At 37.6% G+C, this 9,230-nt stretch overlaps 1 pseudogene across 1 annotated transcript; it reads left to right on the top strand.

Moving 5' to 3' along the window:
- Positions 1-6,248: 6,248 nt before the first annotated feature.
- Positions 6,249-8,902, top strand: LOC148780666 (subtilisin-like protease 4 pseudogene; annotated as a pseudogene). Its single transcript, XR_016039957.1, has one exon. The product of XR_016039957.1 is annotated as a subtilisin-like protease 4 pseudogene (transcript).
- Positions 8,903-9,230: the final 328 nt, after the last annotated feature.

Genomic DNA, 9,230 nt, shown 5'->3' with positions numbered 1-9,230 from the left:
CATCTCTGTATTAAGATGTATAAGTCTCAAAAAAATAATAGATTTCAAGTCCTAAAAATATTACATCTAGCAACACATTATTTGGACCATCTATTTTCAAGATTTTCATATATTGCTTCATTTGAAATATTTTTAAAATTTCAATTTTTTAATTAAAAAAAAAAATAGATTCTTACACCATCATAAGAATTTTCAACACCAAAATTGTTTTTTCAACACCAAAATTGTTTGTCATGACAAAATTTGGAGGGGTGCACCTTATTTCGATTACGTAAGGTTGCAACCTTTTTGCAAACCACACCCTTTTACAAACCACACCTTAATTATTAAAAAGTTTTACAAAAGTGACAAGTTGTATATAGTTTTTATATTTTTAGTTCTAAACATACACTCGAAGACTTTCCCCAAATCTTATAAAGAATGGTATTCCCTTTTATGTCCAAAACAAGGCGCCCTCCAAAAAAATATATCTTTAGTGTTGCTTTAGAATATACACAATACCATAAAAAAGTAATTCGAATATCTAAACCTAGTTTTCCAAAAATTGGATGCTCCTTGTGCCAAGGAGTGCTATGCTAGAATGAGCGGGACACATGCCCAAAATTTAAGATCCTAAAATTACACTTACCTAGGGTTTTTCAGAGACAATAAATATGCATTTTGATCCTCATTAGCATATAGTCTTTGTAGTTATATTTTATTCTTTCCAATCTAAACTATGTATTATTTTCCCTTTTCGGATTTTACTAATTCACAAATTTATTTTAATATATAATTCAAGAATATCTCAAAAACAAAAAGACAACTTGCATAAAGCTTTCTTATAGATGCTCTTACACGAGCTAAATTACACTTGGCCAGAAATTTTGGGATCCACTTTAGAATCACCAACTTGAGTATTTTCGAAACAAGAGAGTATAATTTTGAGTTTCTAAAAAACTAAATTGTAGCATCCAAAAGTTGGATTTTTTTTATTTTTTATTTTTTCATGCAGTCCAAGTTACATAATTTCGAAATTTATTTTTAGGTCGATCGCTAGGTTTTAGTTCATTACATCCTCAAATTTTGGGGTCTTAAAAATACTCCTGAGATTTGTGAAATGGAGTAAATGTACAATTCCCTACAAGAGCATAAACTCTTTTTAATATATTATAAGAAAGTAGACTCTTACCATATTTTTCGAGCTGGGTAATTTGGGCAGTGATATTTTATGAATTGTTATATTCCCATATCATATGAATCGCACAACAAATCAATTCGGTCTATTATCTCCTTATTATGTGCCTACAAAATAATGGGGATCTCCATTTTATTTTGCCCTTTGACTTGAGATCTCAATTGCCTTATCTATTTGGAACAAAAGTCTCTCTTTCATGTACAATGAGTTATCTCCCTTTTATTAACCAAATTAACCATAAAAGAAGATTATTATTATTTATTAATGACAACCTGATATGCTCTAAAAATTTTGGTACATATAATATGGATTGCAAAATAAATAGATCGGTACACATAAAAGATCAGCATGATATGATTATTTGATTTTAAGCAAAATTTATCCAAAATGCCTATGAGAGATAGCATATTCAATCTTTTACATATTTGTCACTATTCCAAATTATCATGACGTGTATTTTTAAGGGTAAAATATTAAATAGTTCATCTCTTATAGATATTTTGATTAAAAAAAAATTAAATATTAAAACTCAAAACGTAATGTTGGAGAATTTCAACCACCTTTGCCTCAAGGTCATACCTAAGTTGAGTATTACATCCTTGCCTCCCTTGCCTTATTTTTCTATTCACATTCCAACTATTTTTAAGTTTCTAAATGGTACCTCCGTGAAGCACACAATAACTATTGGGGTTGTACACAATGAGACTATTTACCTTTGATACGAGGATGTTACAATTATTTAAAATTATTTGATGTTAAATTTGATTGCTTCGATGTGCCAAAAAGTTCGAAAAAATTTCTTTAAAACTTTGAGCTTGGAAAATGAAATAAATATACCGTCCAATTTCATATTCAATGATCAAGATTAATTGTGATCACCTTATATCAAAAGTAAATGGACTCATAAACCTTGTCTCATCACGGTTCATTTAATTGGATGGTGATGGAGAGATGGTGGGACTTAGTAGAATGCATTACGACCCAATGGTAAGTCTCACTCTCTCTTCATAACCGTCCATAAGCTCAATCTAACGATTGCTAGTATGATTTTGAGGCCTTTCCCTTACTCGTTAACAATGTGCTTGCCTTTAAAACTTCCTAAACAGGCTTAAAAGGTGCGCAAGGACCTCATAATGATTCGGATGGAACCAGCCTTAGCCAAAAATGATTTTCATTTTTATTTAAAATAGTATTGATCTGACATTTGGGTTTTCGTTTTATTTTTATAAGTAGAATTAAATGAAAACAACAAAAAATATTTTAATTAAATAATATTGATCAAAATAAAGTTTAAGAGTATTTTAGTTGTTTTTATTTAAAATATTTTTATATTTTTATGTTATTATTATCTAGTTCTATTAATAAATTTTAGTTTAGACCTAAAAATTCAGGTAAATATTTTATTTAAATAAAAATATAAAGTAAATATATGGAATTAATTTTTGGCTATTAGATAGGGCCTTATGAAATGTTGGAAGGGTGCTTCCATATGAATTTCACCCAAAAATGTAGCTTTAGTCGATAAACTTGCAAATTGATCATCTCTATCTCGACTATTGTGCTCACGAAGAAAGAAAAAATTTTAAGCTCTAGTAATGAATATATATGACTTTTGGAGCTTCAAATATCATTTTTCTCTTGAAAGGCGACATATATAAAAAAAAGCTTCAAATTCCAAGTCAAAGGTAGAAGTAGATTTTAAGATCATGATCCAACGTTTTCATATGCAGTCTTACCGAAATTGTAAACCTGCAGCTAGCGGTAGCAATGGACCCAGGACCTACCAGATATACTTGACATCGATTCGAGTATGGGTCCAATATTTGGATGCAGCGGGTCGGGTTTGGGTCCAAAACTTGGACCCAAACACCATTCGGGTCTGGGTTCGGATCCAGTTGGACCGACCCGTACTTGTAAACGGTTGGAGATAAAATACTTCAAGCCATGTTCATTTGGGTGTGTTTGTTAGCATATGGATATCTTGTTAGTATTGATATACATCATTATGGATACATATAAATATGGATATGTATGTATATGGGTATATATATCTCTTGATAAGGTTAGGTGTCATTAGGTATTTCAAGATTAGTTAGTAATTATCAATAAATGTTGCTGTCAGCCGTATATTATACAGGGCCTTGTATATTTTTTATCAATTAATAAAGAGAGTTCTCTGCAATATTTTGTGTTTCTAATACGGTATCAGAGCAATAGGCTCCTCAACCTCAGATCTGAGATGCTCAGATCTGAGGGTGCCAGATTTGAGCTCAGCTTCAGATTGGTTCTGACTCTCTATCAAACAGTTGCACCTTTTATCTCTCTAAAGTGATCTCAACACAAAGTCAGATTTTCTTTATTTAGGCTACCCGTATAGATTTTCTTCTCTGTCTCTCTATCAATCTTGTAGATTTGAACTCGGCATCAGATTGGTTCCGACTCTCTAACAAACAGTTGCACCTTTTATCTCTCTAAAGTGATCTCAGCACTAAGTCAGATTTTCTTTATTTAGGCGACCCGTAGAGATTTTCTTCTCTGTCTCTCTATCAATCTTGTTGAGAAGGGGCTCATTTTCTAAGCATTAAAGATCAGCCATGAAAAAACAATGGCAGAAGGACATGTATCTCTTCTCTATTCATCAGAAAACCTTGCCTTCAAATAAGGAGGCGTGTTCATCTGCAAAATCTGTATTCAAAGCCCTCTACTCTCCTACTTTAAGTCTCCACGTGCAAAACCCTCACCTTCTTTTTTAGCCATCTCTCTCTCTCCCTCCCTCTTCTTGTTTTAGGAACCCAATAAAAAAGTCTCTCTTGTAGGTTCTCTCTAAAAAAAAGTTTCTTTTTTAGGTAGGTTCTCTCTAAAAAAAAGTATATTTCCAACCATACTTCTCATCCTTTATTTTGTACGCAGAATAAGATTCATCATCCGTTTTACTTGTTGTTAATATGGGCTTCACGCTGCATCCCATCTTTTAATCCTTTTACAACCCATCAATCCTACCTCTCTCTAAAATTCTTTTGGGTTGCATTAAAATTGTGCTTTGCCTTATGATCCACTTGAAATTGTGCTTGCCTTCAGCAAACCTTGACATCCCTTGCAAACCTTTTTCAAAACTCTCTTTCTTGAAATAATACCCTAGGAGTTGTTGATCAGTAGGTATTTTTTCATGGTAAAACACACCTTGCTATTTTATCTCTCTACGTAAAAACTTTAGCTCTTCCTTTCGTCTATAAACTTTAGCTCTCCCCCTTCTTCTATGGTTGAATCAGTCAACACTCTCAGTTTAGTGAGAGAAACTTATATATCTAGGAAGCACTGCCAAAGGCCTCAAATTCGCTTTCGACGCATCTGTTCATCTGTTCTCTACCAATTCGTGTTTTCGACTCTCTGTCGAGTCGTGTTTTAATTCTCTGTCGAGTCATGTTTCGACTCTCTGCAAGACTCTTTGCAAAATAGCCTTTGTATCTCTGTTCTGGCTTATGGACTGCGAGTTGTTGAATCTGTCTCGGACTGCGAGTTGTTGAATCTATCTCTAACTGCGAGTTGTTAAATCTGTCTCATACTGCGAACTGTTGAATCTATCTCGGATCCACATCGAGTTCTGTTGGCTCTTTCAAGTGCTATTTGTGCTTGTTGTTCAAGCAATCTGAGCATGGAGACCACTGCTTATATTGGTCACGCCATGCACGTGAAGATTTAAAGATCCAACTCATTGTTTATGTAACTTATTGTTCAAACTCCAGCTGTTTTGCCTCTTGAGTTTGAGGGGGGTATTAGCATATGGATATCTTGTTAGCATTGACCTACATTAGTATGGATATGTATATATATGGGTATATATATATCTCTTGATAAAGTTAGGTATCTCAATATTAGTCTATCCAGAACTGTTAGCCGGGATCTTGTATATTCTAAAGTGAGAGTTCTCTGTAGTATTTTGAGTTTCTAATAGTATTAAAAATCATATATAATAGGAAAAAGTTTATATAAGGTTACAACCATAAAATGTAGAATTACAAATACACCTCAAAAATCCATAAGAAAATGTTGTTTTAATAATGAAAAACCCTCTAATTGACCATCTCGACAACGAGATATATGAATATGAAAAAAAAAATATTTTGAATCCCAAAAATAGTGCATCTTACAACACATTATCTAGACCATTCATTTTCAAGATTTTTACACATTATATAGACCATCTATTTTCAAGATTTTTATATGCTTATAGATCAACTTGATTTTAACCATTTTTAAAGTTTAAAATTCTATATTTAGATATAAAAATAGATTTTAAGATAATTCTATGATTTTTTACACCAAAATTATATGTTGTGATAAAATTTGGAGGTGCGCCTTAATTGGATTGTTTAAGGTTGCAGCCGTATAGAAACCTAAGAAATTATAGTCATCTTTAGCTATTAAATGACAAATCAGGGGGCTTAAAATCTAATGGCACGTGATTGTGACCATGTTGTCAATAATATGGGCATATGATGATAAAAAAAACAAACAAAATCGTAGTAAGGGTGCAATGGACCCGACCAGAGCCGGGACCCGACGGGATAGTTATATGATGGTATAAAAAAAAAAAAAAAAATCGTCGTAAGTGTGCAATGGACCCGACCAGAGCCGGGACCCGACGGGATAGATCCGAGACCCGACGGGTACAGATATGGGTTCAAAAGACCCGAGCCAAGACCCAACAGGATAGATCCGAGACCCGACGGGTACAGATATGGGTCAAACTTTTGAAGGGGTCCATATCCAAAACCTAAACCCGAATAATATTCGGGTCTGGGTCCTCTTGCCACCCCTACCTGCAGCCTTACTATATACGTAATCCTAGAAAGAAAGATTGCAGTGAATCCTGTTGCATTGACATCTCCGCAAACTCTTGCCCGCGTGCACAAAACTCAAACAAATGTCTGTTTGAACTTAGCAAAATTAAAGTCTCACTCTTTAACACACCAAACTCTCTCTCCAAGTTTCCCTACCTCTCTCTAAATTTGAAAAGATATAACGACTAACCCAGTAAACTTTTCCTCCTCTCTAATGGAGCTCACATAGCATCAACCCACAGTCAAAACCCAGTCCTTCAAAGCTCTTTGCTCCACTAGATATATGTATATATTTAGAGAGAGAGAGAGAGGGGGCAGGTACAAGAATGGATTACAATCATGGAGCAAAAGGAGTCAGTAGGAGCACCACCATCTTGTCTATCTTCCTCTGTTTAATGGCCATGGCAACCAGACTCAGACCAGCTTTAGGATCTACTTTGGATGAGAAGAACCAGCTGAAAACCTACATAACTCATCTGAGAAAGCCAGAGACAGAGAATAACATAGAGAGAGAAGCTTGGTATAAATCCTTCATGACTGAATCTCTCACTGCAAGCTCCTCGGCCTTCATGGCTGAATCTCTCACTGCAAGCTCCTCGGCCAAATCGAGAATGCTGTACTCAAATCGAGAATGCTGTACTCGTATAACACTGTGATAGATGGATTTGCAGTAAGGCTCCGGAGAGAAGAGTTGGAATCATTGAAGGCCAAAGAGGGGTTCTTACATGCTTACCCTGACCGAGTCTATCACCTCCAAACGCCGCACACGCCGGGATTCTTAGGGCTTAGTCCTAAACATGGGCTGTGGCCCCGTACTGTGTCCGGCAAAGGCACTATCATCGGCATTGTAGACACTGGAATATGGCCGGAACACCCATCTTTGAACTCGACGGGCATGTTGCCCCCACCCGAGAGGTGGAGAGGCCTCTGCATTGATGCCGGCCCCGACTTCAACTTATCACACTGTAATAACAAGCTGATAGGTGCCCGAGTCTTAAACAAAGGTGCCAGGGCCTAATTGCCTGAGGTCTCTGACTCTCCCCTTGACGAGCTCGGGCATGGGACACACACAGCCACGACAGCGGCAGGTCGTGTTCGTGCCCCGGGCAGACAGGTATGGCAGGTCGTGTTCGTGCCCCTGGCAGACATGTTTGGCAGAGCTGTGCGGCCGGAAACTTCAGTCCGGCTAAGTCCACGCTGGGAAATGAAGCACCTTGGATGCCAACAGTTGGAGCAAGCACTCTGGACCGGGAGATCAGGTCGGCTACTAAATTAGGCAATGGCAAAATTTACAGAGGTCAATTACTCTTTCAGCCAGGAAACTTCCAGCCTGCGTTGGTTCCGTTGGTATATCCTGGCTCAAATGGCGATTACCTATCAACAATTTGCTCGGACGGTCAGCTCACAGTGGATGCAGTCTCAGGGAAGGTGGTGCTCTGTGAGGCAACTGGAAGAGATGAGGTGGAGAAGGGTGAGATCGTGTTACGAGCAGGTGGCATGGCCATGATACTCATGAGCACCGGAGCTCAAGACTATGATACCATTGCTGATGCCCATGTCCTGCTCACTTCTCAAGTCAGCTTTCTCGACGGGACCAAGATAAAAGGCCTATATAAACTCCACCGAGCACCCCATGGCTACAATTCTCTTCAAGGGCACAGCGTACCGAGACGTCGTGGTCCCCATGGTGGCTAGCTTCTCATATCGAGGCCCAAGCTTCAGGAGCCCAGGGATCCTAAAGCTTGACATTATCGGGCCAGGGGAGAGTATTCTAGCTGGCTGGCCTCCGAATATCGGCCCAACAATCGATCTAGAAGATCAAAGGAGAGTAGTTTTCAACATATTGTCAGGCACTTCCATGTCGGCCCCCCATCTAAGTGGGGTCACTGCGTTGCTCAAGAGCGCCCACCCAAAGTGGTCCCCTGCAGCCATGATGACCACAGCCGACACCCTAAAAAATGAGGGGAAGCCAATAACAGACCAAACCCAAAATCCAGCTGGTGTTTTTGCCACCGGTACCTGCCAGCCACATAAACCCTACAAATGCAGCCGACCCCAGCCTGGTTTACGACCTCAGTGCTGATGACTACATACCTTAGTTGTGTGGTCTGGGGTATACTGAGGACCACATACAGGTCATTACTGGAAGCCATGTCCACTGTTCCAACAAAACTAGCATCTCTGAGGGAGAATTGAACTACCCATCTTTCACTGTGATTTTCACATCATCTGGGCCTTCTACGATTACTTTGAAGAGGACAGTGACTAATGTTGGGGTAGCCACAAAGTGGAGATGAATCAGAGGTTGCAGCTCGAACTGAAGTACTGAAGTACGTGAGATGAATCAAGAGATAAATCAGAGGTTGCAGGAGTTGGAGAACAATCTTCCTCGTAAAAAAAGTACTCACAACCACATTCATTTTGCACCAGTAATTCTACGATAAATCCATGGTGTTGATGTCAAGCATACTGAAGAAATTTACAAGCCAGATCCGTCATGTTCTATAGAGAAGCCAGCTCCGCCACTATAGAACGACCACGAAATTTTGAAATTAAAATTGATCCCCCAAAATTTCATGGTCAAGCGTGTTCATTGATTGAAGTTGGTGTTTTTTTGGACTTGTACCCATTCATGGTTAGGAATAATCAGCTCAAGCTTGTATTCAACAATTACTCTTGGAACACAATCGCATGCATAAATCTTGAAGAAAAAGTATCGAGGCTCATGGTGGGACTTCATCACCAACTTTTGAGCTCGAGGTCGAAATCCTCCCAACCCATGGAGAATGATGTAAATAATATTAGGGTTATTTTAATTTTTAATTTTTCTTTAGTTTATCTCTTCAGTAATAAGAGAGGAGGTGCGCAGGGATATTTGTGGGCATTGAGTTTGTGTGTGAGTTTATATTTATGGATTTGGGTTAGCTCATAGTTTGTGGGATTAATTGAGATTCATCCATATTAAGTGGGATTGAGGTATCTCCATATTATGGGAGATTGCTATTAGCCAATTAGATATTCTTTAAGAGCTGATTGCTATTAACTAATTAGATATTCTTTAGGAGTTGGTTATTGGGATAAGTTCTATTTGGATTATGATGAACTTGAAGGCCCATATTTAAAAAAATAAAGATTAGTTTCCCATAAAAGAAAGAATAGAAAGGGTATCACGTGGGCCTTTTTTTGTGAGTCTCTTTTAACTATATAATGGG

The sequence above is a fragment of the Amborella trichopoda genome, chromosome 9 (assembly GCF_054954075.1).
Source record: "Amborella trichopoda isolate Santa Cruz 75 chromosome 9, AtrichopodaSantaCruz75HAP2 v2.0, whole genome shotgun sequence".
Taxonomy (NCBI): domain Eukaryota; kingdom Viridiplantae; phylum Streptophyta; class Magnoliopsida; order Amborellales; family Amborellaceae; genus Amborella; species Amborella trichopoda.
This window is presented reverse-complemented; position numbering and strand designations above follow the sequence as displayed.